Genomic DNA, 13,305 nt, shown 5'->3' with positions numbered 1-13,305 from the left:
TAATGTTGAAAACATTAAGATGTGATGCTTTTCGATATGGGTTGTATTAATGTTGAAAACATTTACATGTGATGCTTCTCGATATGGGTTGTATTAATGTTGAAAACATTTAGATGTGATGCTTTTCGATATGGGTTGTATTAATGTTGAAAACATTTAGATGTGATGCTTTTCGATATGGGTTGTATTAATGTTGAAAATATTAAGATGTGATGCTTTTCGATATGGGTTGTATTAATGTTGAAAATATTAAGATGTAAGAAACTCACGAGATCAAATGTTCAAAGATGGACGACATTTAGAGTTGATGCCTGTCGATATCAGCTGTTTTGAGGTTGAAATAGTTCGATGTGATGCGTCTTGATACCAGTGGTAGAAAGGCCTGGCGGCATTTGGGATAGGCCTTTCTCGATGTCAGATGTGCCGATTCTGGTAGTATTTGGGATTTGCGTTTCTTGATCTCAGTCGTATATGTGAGGTGTTTATCGAATTCATTCGGACAAAGATTGGCGGTATTCATATGAACTATGTTGTTAATCTCAGCTGTACAAAAGTTGACAATATTCAGTGGAGACGGTATTCATAAGCAGACAGATCATAACAGATCAAGAGTTCAATAAGTACATCGCATCAATCACATGTGGCCCATGTCTCCTGTTGTTGATTATTTGTCAGAGAGGGATTGCCTTATCCTGTACGAGAACCCACTTATTACCGTACACAAGGCTTATACTAATGTACATGCCGTCTCATAAATACTTCAATGTACACGTAATGCAATAGTCTGTCTCACAGTCCCTGAACCACATTATTTTATCTACTGTACTTGTCTAGCTCTCCCTGCAATGATAAAGCCCTAGATGAAGCAACTCTAGTTTTCCTTAGGTGCTGAATTTCCAATCTCACTGGGGCTCCTTTTCAATTTAAATGGGTTTATGTGTTGCTATCAAAATTATATATACTACCCATTAAAAGTTTAGACTCACATAAAGCACTCACTATATGTGATGTATATATACATGTGAATATGGTTACATCGAAGATGAATTTCTCCACTAACTTGGGTGAACCAACTGCAAACCTTTTTCATATGAATTGCGCGAGGATCATGCAGAAAATTGCCGAAAAGCATGTGCAAATATCGTGCATGTGAACAGCTGCGTTTTGGTGTAAAGTTCGTTAAGAATTCGCTAATTTTCACTGAGTTTAATAATTTATTGAACTCTTGACAATAATCTTTTCAACGTTAAATTGGTTTTTACAATACGTCAGTTCATGTGCCTTTAAACAGTATGGAAAATCTAGTTTAGAACAGTTGACTGAAGCAAGTAGCTACATTTACACTAGTGAGTCTAAACTTTTAGTATATATTCAGAGGCTAATTACGTTAGTCAAGTAATACAACGAAGACGATCAACGTGTCTGTTGGACACAGAAACATTCAACGGTGGTGAACCTTAGACTGACCCTTCAGACAGAAATGACCATTGTAATGGCATAGTGGTCATTAATTATGAACCAACATTTACGCATATTGTATGACGGTACGTGTTGAGGTTTGGGATTAGTGATTAATTACATAACGGTAAGGGAATATAACTTATGGGAATAATACAAACTACCAGAACACATTCAATTATCTCAAACATGCTATGGGCCAATTATATGCCCGACAGTAGCGGTTGCGCAGTCAGAAACGTTCAAAATATGACTTACATATGTTCTGAAACAAGCCATATGTCTGTTGGTCTCGGTTGCACCAACCAACATCAAGGAAGTGCTTGAAGGTCAAGTTGGAAACGGTATTCATCTGTGTAAGAGGTTAAATAGTTGGGATACGTGGTCTTTAAACCCAGCAGTGAAATATTGTTATATAAGTGTAATATATAGACATAGGCCAAACGGAACTTTGAGTGCAGCTGTGCTTCGGTCAAGTCTCCGACTGATACGAAACCTTGTCCACGGCTCGTCATACACAATGTCCATGGTGTTTCTGTAGCCGAGAGAACGTTGTGAAACTGATGTTATCTAATATCACAGTTTATTGAGAAGAACATTCCAAATATACTTGTTTTCAGACACATTAGTGCAATACGCAGATCTCAGTGAAGCATTTTGTGTGAAGGTCGCTGTGGCACATTATCGCTGGAAGTAGCTTTAGTTACCCACATGCGTCTTGTAAATATTGCATTAATGGCGTAAAATCGAAGACTAAACTCATTTCCTTAGTTTTTCGTTTTATTCCGATTTTGTATTAGACGTAACGACGTGGAAACTGTCTTTCCACTTCGTTCGCGTATAGACCACGGTCGTATTAACAGAGCGGGGCGGTGGCAGTATCCTGGCTGTATAGTACATACTGCATGATATGATTACGACTGGGTCATCTTAGGCTGTATGTCATACAGTCTGAACATGATTGACTGATCTTGTGTCTTACACAGTCGTAAATGGATTATATATGTGAGACTGTATTTGGTTTTAGTTCAAATGCCATGTCGTGCTACGTTTCTATGTTCTTGTAGTACTTTAATAATGAGAACTGAGGTTTCATAGGGCCGCATCAACTGCGCATATACCAGTGTAAGCCATATGGATTTTACCCCCGATGCAGACTAGTCTAACAACGTACTATTTACTTCAATAACCATGAGCCGAGACCGTGGATAGAGCCGCTAACGTTTTATTACATTCATCGTAATTAAAATACAATTATTTATTCATTCAAAATGTGCCACGGTGAGCTAATACAGTTTCCTTGCACCATTGGCGTTGCGGAACAATTATACACGCATCAGCAGTCAGGCGAAACCTGCATTACATTACATTGTATATAGCATTACAAATGCATCATTACGTCGTTCAAGCGGGTACAACGTTCAAGAAGCCCCTGTCCTTATTAGAGACTCGTCATCGATCAGGCGACGGTAGCGTGTGGGTGAGGACCCCAAGTCCGTGTCTGACGCCAAGTGTACAATTAAAATTGACAAGAACATCTTCACGTATCTGTAAGCGACAGAACGCGTCTAACAGTCGGGCTAGTACAACACCGTATATGAAGAAATAAACAGGGCATTCAGTACCAAGGTGAACTTGGGTTAGGCGTTGTTGAAAATACTACACATATACATGTACATGCTCATCAAAATTATCTCATTTTACGTCGTCCCTGATTTCAATATATCCTACGCAGATTACAGAGTGCAATTTCCAGTAGAATAATTGTGTTGTACCTAGCACTATAAATGTTATACCTGTTCAAACTATAGGGTGCATCGCGCACCTGCAGTCGTGTAAAGTGACTAGTTGTGTCGGGCCATCACTTGTCACGTAGCAACAACCCACGTGTCTGGCAGACTTCGCCACTGTTACGTCACAACTGATGTCTGTCTCGAGTCCTACTCCAGGAGATTGCACAGACAAGGTTGTTCATTTCCGTTTGCCTTTTGCTTTATTACACCCAGAGTTTAGTCTCGGGTCACCATGTCCTGTAGTGAAACACTGACGCAAGACATGGACGTAAAATAAGATATTCAATTTACTGTTATCGTAAAGGAAATCAATACTCCGCCATGATGCATTGTTATCAAGTATAAATATGTGTTGTGACAGTCCAGCACCTACCGTCCTCACGTGCGTCCTCCTCACGTGCACACACACATCTCTCCAGTCTCCGCGCCCTACCCCCACACATGTGCCGCCTTCACAACCAGTCCGCCAGTTGTTTTTAAGATATCTGTATTCTATTTACAGATGTAAACATGTTTTCAAGATATCGTTAAATAATTGAAGATATCTTTAATTTATTACTGATACCCAAAATAGAATTACGGATATCGTAAAATGTTACTGAGATATGAAGAAAACAATTAAGATCACACTGAACATAATTATATTTAGAAATTAAGATATCTTAAATTCAATTCAGGATATCTCGAAATTGTTTATTCATATCCTTAAACTCATTATGCATATTTTTAATTCGATTAGAGATATCTCCAATTCGGTCCGCTATTGATGTCTAATTCCAAATTGAAGATATCATTAATGATCTTGAAGATATCTTTTTATCAGTTATTGATATCTGCTATATAAGTAACATGAAAGAACGGCACACGGGATATTCCGGTCCCGAAAAGGGCTGGAAATGACTTACAGATATCTTCAAATACTTCCGGCGACATATCTTTAAATACTACCGGTTCCTACAACATGGACACCTTCAGTCAAAAAACGTTACATGCCACCCATTTTGGAATGAATACGGTCAAGAACCTGTTGAGAATCGTCAGCACCGCCCGCCATGATTAGAAACAGTACCCACAGTACTTTACAGACCGACGTATTTTGAAGATATCTATAAACAGGCGGAAGTCTTTCGTAATTGGCCACAGTTCGAGACATCAGTTATTAGTGATATCTGTATTTAATTACAAAATATCTGGAACAGAATGTTATTCATTTCGCGATATCATGATTGTTTTTGCCGATATCTATATTTATCTTCAATCAAGATATGATTCCACAATGCCATTTCATTCAAGATGTCCCTATTTTCATTAACGATATTTTTAAAACAATTTAAGATATCAGTATTTTCTTAATAAACGTGAAAACGGCTTGCATAAGCCCACTCTCCCGACACCTTTTATCGTCTTCACCCAGCCTCCTCGTAACTCTCCTCCCAACCAAGGAACACCTTAATTTAGTCTGACCCAACCCCTGTCCCCGCCCTAGTTTCCACATAAACTTCTTCCACAATGTCAACGCCCCCATTCTCCTCGCAGCGCTCCTGCTAATACCACCACCCACTTGAACACGTTGAGGGTCACGTGACATTGACAGATGGCCGAGTGTGTTGTTTTCAATTTACTTTCATCTGAGTTTATGTGACACAGACAATGCTGCCTTCTGGGCAGTTTCACTTTCCAATTACAAAATCTTGACCTAAGGTCAAGATGGAAGGGAAAATATTTTAGTTCTGGCGATCATTCAATAATCTCGCTGCCGGTCAACTCGCTGCTCCTCGTACAAAAGTGTAATTAAATCTGAGACTAGCATACCGCTTTAACAACATTCTGTTTCCTTAATGGAAATGTCTCCCCGTGACATGATTGCTCGTTGACTTGAACCATACGCGATAACAAAAAACGATAGACTGTTCAAACCGCCTCCCAGCTAATGAACGTTCGTTACACCAGTTTCCTTCTAATTAGCAGTGTTGTTTCACAGAGAAAGTGACGAACACATTCTTCGTTCCGCATGAGAGACTTTCGTTATTTCTGTGCTTGATTGTCTACCACCCCATGCATGCCGTGGGCCGTCTCGCGGACACTCATGTTCCCACAATGTCTGTTTGCAACTGATATTGTATTGCCATACAACTAGTCTGTATCCCAGTCCCTGAACCACATTATTTCCCCTACTGCCAAGCCCTCTCTGCAGTGCTAAAGCCCTAAATAAAGCAAGTCTAGATTTCCACAGGTTCAGGAATCTCTGGTCTGCCTTGGGCTCCTTTTCAATTTAAATGGGCTTGTTTGTTACTGTCAAAATTATATATATCCAGAGACTAAGCATTAGTCTACCATACAACTAGAAGTGTCCTGAGTCCCACTGTTAAATTGCTTCCTTTGCTGTTACGGAGTGGGGTGTTCGTGAGGACATGGGTATTGTGACCTGACCTACTGGTTGTGTGGAGATTCCATGCAACAACTCGGAGTTGGGGCTGCCATTGTATTCGCTAACTGTCTACAAGACACTTGTAAGTCACAAGTCAACATTCGAAGCGAACAAAGAATTCTGCAATATAAAACCCATCCAGGTGTCTCTGTTTCATATTTCTGGATAAGTAATTATGCAATGTAATAGATCTGATCTCCAAGACCCATATGGCGCGGTGGGGTAGCCTAGTGGTTAAAGCGTTCGCTCGTCACGCCGAAAACCCGAGTTCGATTTCCCACATGGGTACAATGTTTGAAGCCCATTTCTGGTGTCCCCCGCCGTGATATTGCTGGAATATTGCTAAAAGCGGCGTAAAACCCAACTCACTCACTCACTCACTCACTCACTCACTCACTCATTCACTCCAAGATCTATGTTTGCATACTCATTATAATACGAGGCATATGCAGTGAATAAGTATGGTTTTACGTCGCTTGTCGCGACATTCAAACAATGTAATGTCCACGTGGGAGCGCCGTGGGTCTGTTTTGAACCCTTATAAGGAAATAAACCCGGATCCTTGGTGAAAAGCGTGAACAGCTTAGTATTTGGTCTATCCCAAGACTGCCCTGGACCAGCACCCGAATATTAGTCATAGTTTGTTATATGTATATGTAACGTTGCTATTGTGCATGTGCATTAAACATACAGGTAACTCCAGATATGTAAGCCCTGTCCACATAAACGCCATGCAGCAGGTGTCAGGTGCTCCAAATGCCAATATATATTACAGCATTAGTATGCAAAAAGAAAACGCCCTAATACAAATTGATACGTTATCCATGAACGTCACAGTTGACGGTCAATAAAAGCAAATATTCGACTGCTCACAGACAAGGATATTTGATGGGACCAGTCACAGTTTCAACGTGGTTACACAAAGGCCATAAAATGAACGATGGAGTAGGTAATGGGCGTTACGCCATTCCTTGATACGCCCGCTGCTGCTTACTGGGCAAATTAGATTATTAAGGGACAGAGACAGTAAAAACGTCTATTGCTCGCGACGTCGTAGACGAGTAACCGATGCAACATTCCATTGTATAGCTCAGCGTACATGTGACTTAGGATGCAGATTTCGTGCGGATGCTGAATACAGTCCACCTTAGGCGGTGATTTAGGACAATCGTTACACTTTACACAAGCCTCATCTTGACACGTCTATTGAAGTCGCCGTCCAGGCGCTCAATTCGGGCATCCCTTGTACTCCGAACTGTCTTCAAGGTTCTTGTGTCTTCAGACACACCACGAACGCAAACTGTATTTCCCGATGAGAAGCCTATACGCATTTTACCCTTTCAATTGGTTCAGACGCCATCACAGTCTCATGGAACGGCCTCTTTGTAAGAACGTTGCGCCAAACAGTTGCTCCAACGTCAGCGTTTTAAAAGTTTTTATGGCTTATTTCTAGCGCTAAGGAATCAAACCTCGTATTCACCCACAATACACCTCGTCGATTTCCAATGTTTAAGTCATGAGCTGTGTGCAGGCGGCGATTGGAAGCGTGTGACGACCATCCGTCATGGGAACGAAGCGAAGAATCAGATCTGAGACAACTGAAATTCCCAATTGCAGTTAGCTACAGATGACAAATTGTTGGAAGCGGATTGGTCTTCCAATGTAACAAGATCGAAAGCTGGTCAGCATAAAAGGCTGATAAAAGAGCTATGGAAATTACCCAGATTTCTAAACGATTCAACGAGGCATCGAGGTTCATATTGGACTAAGGAAGTCTAACAGACAGTTTATCATCCAGTAAAACAAAATCGAAGTCCGACTTCGCTTCCAACACTTTCTTTTGACCCTTCAAGCTTAAATAGCTATCACCAGGGAGATCCCTGGTTTCACTGTCGATATTGAGATCTGGGATACATTTCTTCTTAAAATTGGATTGGAATTGATGTGGGCTGGGTTTTGAAAGATGTGACTTAAAGAGGAAAGTTTTAATACAGTTATTTAGAGGACTTGCTGTTTGAAAAGAAACGGATCTTAAGCTCGGATAGGAATAGCCTCCAGTTAAATGGATATTTCCCAAGATTAATATTCTCTAGATTTGTGTAGAAGATATCTGATGTAACCTGAATATACACTGTGGCGTTAGTCAAACAAAAACACGCTCAGAAAATGGCAGAGGATCACACTAATGTCACTTTCCTAAAACGAACCGACTTTTAAACTTTGTTATTGATTCAGCAGAATTTCTATGGAAATCGGCGACCTCGAGGTTCAGAAACGTCCTGTGTGGTTAATAGATAAACTGCGCTTCTTACACATGTCATCGTATAGAGGAAGGCTATATATTTGGGGGCGCACATTGCACGGAGCACATGAACTTCACGTATTCGCCACAGTCACCAATAGTATACGTAACAATTGATATTTTACATTAATAAATCAGAATTGTGACTGAAACAGACACAAGAAATAAGGTTTGTTTCTCTACACTTTGATTATTTTGTAAATCACCGAAAACACGAATATGCAGTTGTCAGTCTGAAGGTAAGGTGTTTACGAGACTATTCTGCCAATCTGCAAAAATATGCTATTTTCATCTTCTGGTAATGATGTAGAGGAGACGAGTCTGTCAATCTAGAGCAATATACCACCTTTTATCTGCTGGTAATGAGACTATTCTGTCAATCTTGAGAATTGGGCTATGTTTCATCTGCTGGCATGTGTGTTTTAAAAGATGATTCTGCCAATCATGTGAAATGGGCAATTGTCTATCTGAAGATAAGATATTTTAGAAAAATGTCTAGTCTGTCAACCAGTAGTAAGTAGTACGTGACTGTCAATCTGCCAGTGAAGGTCAAGTCAATCCGGTATTTTAACCAATATGATTAATGCAGACAGGACAAGAAAGGGTACCCGAGTTCCTTGTGTCAAATTCAGAGTTACAATATTGAAAATAAGAAAGTTACAAAAGAAACAAATGGCAATAGAAGAAGGCAAAATAAACACGTATATTTGTGCGCAAACAGTAACGCACGGCTTGTTCAGATAAAAATGAAATTCTATAATGTCATTCTATCTTGCGAGGCCAAATCCTTATTGTTTTGTTTCGGATCTATACTTATTGAAACAAAGTAATCATTAATTTAGAAATAAATCATGTTAGTCTCGACAGTTTCGTTGACTTGTGGTGGGAGTCATCTTCTCTTGATCCTGGTCATGTTGACCATTTCTCCTGGCTGTTTTAACATTGGCTCTTTGACTGGTACCATAACAATTTCACGTTAGAGTACGTTCTTCTACTTGTGGACGTTGGATAACTAGATCCCAGGAGCACCTATGGGTGCTGTAGATCGAATTACTTCGCGACAAAGGATGGCTGAGAGACAGATATAATGTAAGCCACATGTGTTTGGAAGCTTTATAGTTGTCATGTTTGGCAATCTTTGGCGTTTCGACGCCAGTCATGAATATCATTACCGCTATCAATATAGCCTCGTTGTATCTGTGCATTGTCATATAATATCATGTTGTACATACACTGAGAATTAGCTTTGCACAAACGCCTATAATAAAATAATATCTCATGGTCACTTTCGGTTTTATTTAATTTGTATTTCTCTCGTATAGAATGTCAATGAGATACCTATGGTACATCTAAGCACATCCAGGCAATCCTGGAAGATAAGTCTATCGGCTTAGTATCGATTCAACTTAAATTCCGGTGAATTTGCAAACATTATTGCCATGGAATTGCTTGCAAAGTGAGCAGCTGGTATCTACAATATTTGTTTATTCTAAACATCATATATGTTTATTTTCAGTGGCTGAAACTGACACCTTAATGCAACGTAGATCGAAAAGTATAACATCCCTTTTTATTTCCTCTATAAGCTGCTAGGCATATAAACAACTGCCCGTCTCAGCGCTAGTGATGTTTGCACGTTAATTCTATAGTGTTGCAATCTTATATACACACTGTAGTTTTATTGGTCGAATGAGCGCGTGTATACATACATTTACTTAACGACAATTGACGTAATTGTCCATGGCAATATCCTGTGAGTATTTCCTGTCTGACGCCATGTTCTAAATGTAAACACAACCTGTTAAACGAGTAGAGTAAAGTCGAATCTTGTTTTTAGCAATCGTATGAGCACTGGGGTGCTCTCTTGGGTGTGTGAGGTCACACTCCCGGGCACTGTGTGTTTCACCTCCTACAGTCCTAAGGCAAGGTGTCATTGTAAATGGAGGCGGTGCGTTTTATCATACTGGTTGATTACCTTGTTGGGTCTTGACAGTGGAGGCCATCACGACGGAAATCCACCATACTAAACCCAGGCTGAGCATTTACTGGATATACACATCCTTACCTTAAAGACAGCGGCTTTGGTATAGGATATACGCGCAGGATCCCTTGCTTCGAGAGGACGGAGTATATGGCATAGGTGGTTCACCCGATATTCATGATCAGAAAGTGGAGCATCTGGGTTAAGGTTCACCCTGTAGGCAGGAGGTAAACTGTACACGGGAGTGCAGGTTCACTCTCTAGGCAGGGGGTTAAGAATAGACCACAGGTACAGTTTAACCCTGTAGGTTGAGTGTAGACCACAGGTACAGGTTCAAAATGTAGGTAGGGGGTGGAGTGTAGACTACAGGTACAGGTTCAAAATGTAGGTAGGGGGCTGAGTGTAGACTACAGGTACATGTTCAAAATGTAGGTAGGGGGTTGAGTGTAGACTACAGGTACAGGTTCAAAATGTAGGTAGGGGGTTGGGTAGTGTAGACTACAGGTACAGGTTCAAAATGTAGGTAGGGGTTGAGTGTAGACTACAGGTACAGGTTCAAAATGTAGGTAGGGGGTGGAGTGTAGACCACAGGTACAGGTTCAAAATGTAGGTAGGGGGTTGAGTGTAGACTACAGGTAGAAAATGTAGGTACCACAGGTACAGGTTCAAAATGTAGGTAGGGGGTTGAGTGTAGACTACAGGAACAGGTTCAAAATGTAGGTAGGGGGTTGAGTGTAGACTACAGGTACAGGTTCAAAATGTAGGTAGGGGGTGGAGTGTAGACTACAGGTACAGGTTCAAAATGTAGGTAGGGGTGGAGTGTAGACTACAGGTACAGGTTCAAAATGTAGGTAGGGGGTGGAGTGTAGACTACAGGTACAGGTTCAAAATGTAGGTAGAGGGTTGAGAGTAGACTACAGGTACAGGAGTGTAGACTACAGGTACAGGTTCACCCTGTAGGCAGAGGGTTGAGTGAAGACACAGGTACAGGTTCACTCTGTAGGTAGGGGGTGGTAAAATGTAGGTAGGGGGGGATGGAGTGTAGACTTCAGGTACAGGTTCAAAATGTAGGTAGGGGGTTGGAGTGTAGACTACAGGTACAGGTTCACCCTGTAGGTAGGGGATGGAGTGTAGACTACAGGTACAGGTTACAGGTTCAAATGTAGGTAGGGGGTTGAGTGTAGACTACAGGTACAGGTTCACCCTGTAGGTAGGGGTGGAGTGTAGACCACAGGTACAGGTTCACTCTGTAGGTAGGGGTGGAGTGTAGACTACAGGTACAGGTTCAAAATGTAGGTAGGGGGTTGAGTGTAGACACAGGGGTTCACCCTTTCACCCAAGGTATGTAGGTAGGGGGTGGAGTGTAGACTACAGGTACAGGTTCACTCTGTAGGTAGGGGGTGGAGTGTAGACCAGGTACAGGTACAGGTTCAAAATGTAGGTAGGGGGGTTGAGTGTAGACCTACAGGTACAGGTTCACCCTGTAGGTAGGGGTTTGGAGGGGGAGGTAGACTACAGGTACAGGTTCAAAATGTAGGCAGGGGGTGTGAGTGTAGACTACAGGTACAGGTTCACCCTGTAGGTAGGGGGTTGAGTGTAGACTACAGGTACAGGTTCACCCTGTAGGTAGGGGGATGGAGTGTAGACCACAGGTACAGGTTCACCCTGTAGGCAGGGGAGTGGAGTGTAGACTACAGGTACAGGTTCACCCTGTAGGCAGGGGTTCACCCTGGAGTGTAGACCACAGGTACAGGTTCACCCTGTAGGCAGGGGGTGGAGTGGTTCACCCTGTAGGCAGGGGAGTGGAGTGTAGACTACAGGTTCACTCACAGGTTCACCCTGTAGGCAGGGGGTGGAGTGTAGACCACAGGTACAGGTTCACCCTGTAGGCAGGGGATTGAGTGTAGACCACAGGTACAGGTTCACCCTGTAGGCAGGGGATGGAGTTGAGTGTGGAGTGTAGACCACAGGTACAGGTTCACACTGTAGGCAGGGGATTGAGTGTAGACCACAGGTACAGGTTCACCCTGTAGGTAGGGGGTGGAGTGTAGACCACAGGTACAGGTTCACCCTGTAGGCAGGGGATTGAGTGTAGACTACAGGTACAGGTTCACCCTGTAGGTAGGGGGTTGGAGTGTAGACCACAGGTACAGGTTCACCCTGTAGGCAGGGGATGGAGTGTAGACCACAGGTACAGGTTCACTCTGTAGGTTCACCCAGGTACAGGTTCACCCTGTAGGCAGGGGATTGGAGTGTAGACCACAGGTACAGGTTCACCCTGTAGGCAGGGGTTGAGTGTAGACCACAGGTACAGGTTCACTCTGTAGGCAGGGGGTGGAGTGTAGACTACAGGTACAGGTTCACCCTGTAGGTAGGGGGAGTGTAGACCACAGGTACAGGTTCACTCTGTAGGTAGGGGGTTGAGTGTAGACCACAGGTACAGGTTCACCCTGTAGGTAGGGGGTGGAGCGTAGACCACAGGTACATGTTCTCGCTTTTGTTAGGGTGGTTGAGCGTAGACCACAGGTACAGGTTCACCTTGTAGGCGGTGGATGGAGCGTAGACCAAAGGTACAGGTTCCCCCTTTAGGCAGGGAGTTGAGTGTAGACTACAGGTACAGGTTCACCCTGTAGGTAGGGGGTTGAGTGTAGAACTGAATCCCCCACAACAAACAATGATAGATAAATGCGTTCCTCCTGTCCTTCGTCGGGACATAGTTCATTAAACTTCAAAACTACAGCTTCAACAGCCTGATAATCAGAACACCTAACAATTAGCAAGACATGATATACGTCCTGACCATTTATTAACCTTTCACATTGCACGAGAAATCCGTAGCGATTGAGATAGCTAAAAATACATTGAAGGTGCACATCCCACCGGGAGATCGCCACGGTGTTTCATTATTCAATCATTTGTTTTATTTGTATTTTGAGAGTTTATCTATTCTCTCTCGTTGTCAACTTGAAATCTCAATCTTTCTTTTTAGCTTCAGCTTCCACTTTAAATGCTTCGTTTCCACATTCAGCATATACTTGCTCACACATACAGATCTGAAGGTGTACATTCCCTTGGGGATCAGTACATAGCGGCCACCGGTACTTTAATGAGGTCAGGACGAAGCATAAGTTAAACACATCAAGCCTCATCAGTAGTCGAACATCGAGATGAATTGGTGAGCGTATAGGTCCTTCTACAGCTGACCTTCCTCGGTGTCCAGTAGTACTGAGGCGCAAAATATGTTCATACTGTAGAACATGACAGTACTTATCAAATTACAGGCGTAATATTTTCACGTCAGTATATATCAGCATTAATCAAGCAGTTTCTACAATGTTAAGTC

The sequence above is a fragment of the Haliotis rubra genome, unplaced genomic scaffold (genome assembly GCF_003918875.1).
Source record: "Haliotis rubra isolate DU_JTF1 unplaced genomic scaffold, ASM391887v1 Scf50, whole genome shotgun sequence".
In the NCBI taxonomy this organism is placed as follows: domain Eukaryota; kingdom Metazoa; phylum Mollusca; class Gastropoda; order Lepetellida; family Haliotidae; genus Haliotis; species Haliotis rubra.
This window is presented reverse-complemented; position numbering follows the sequence as displayed.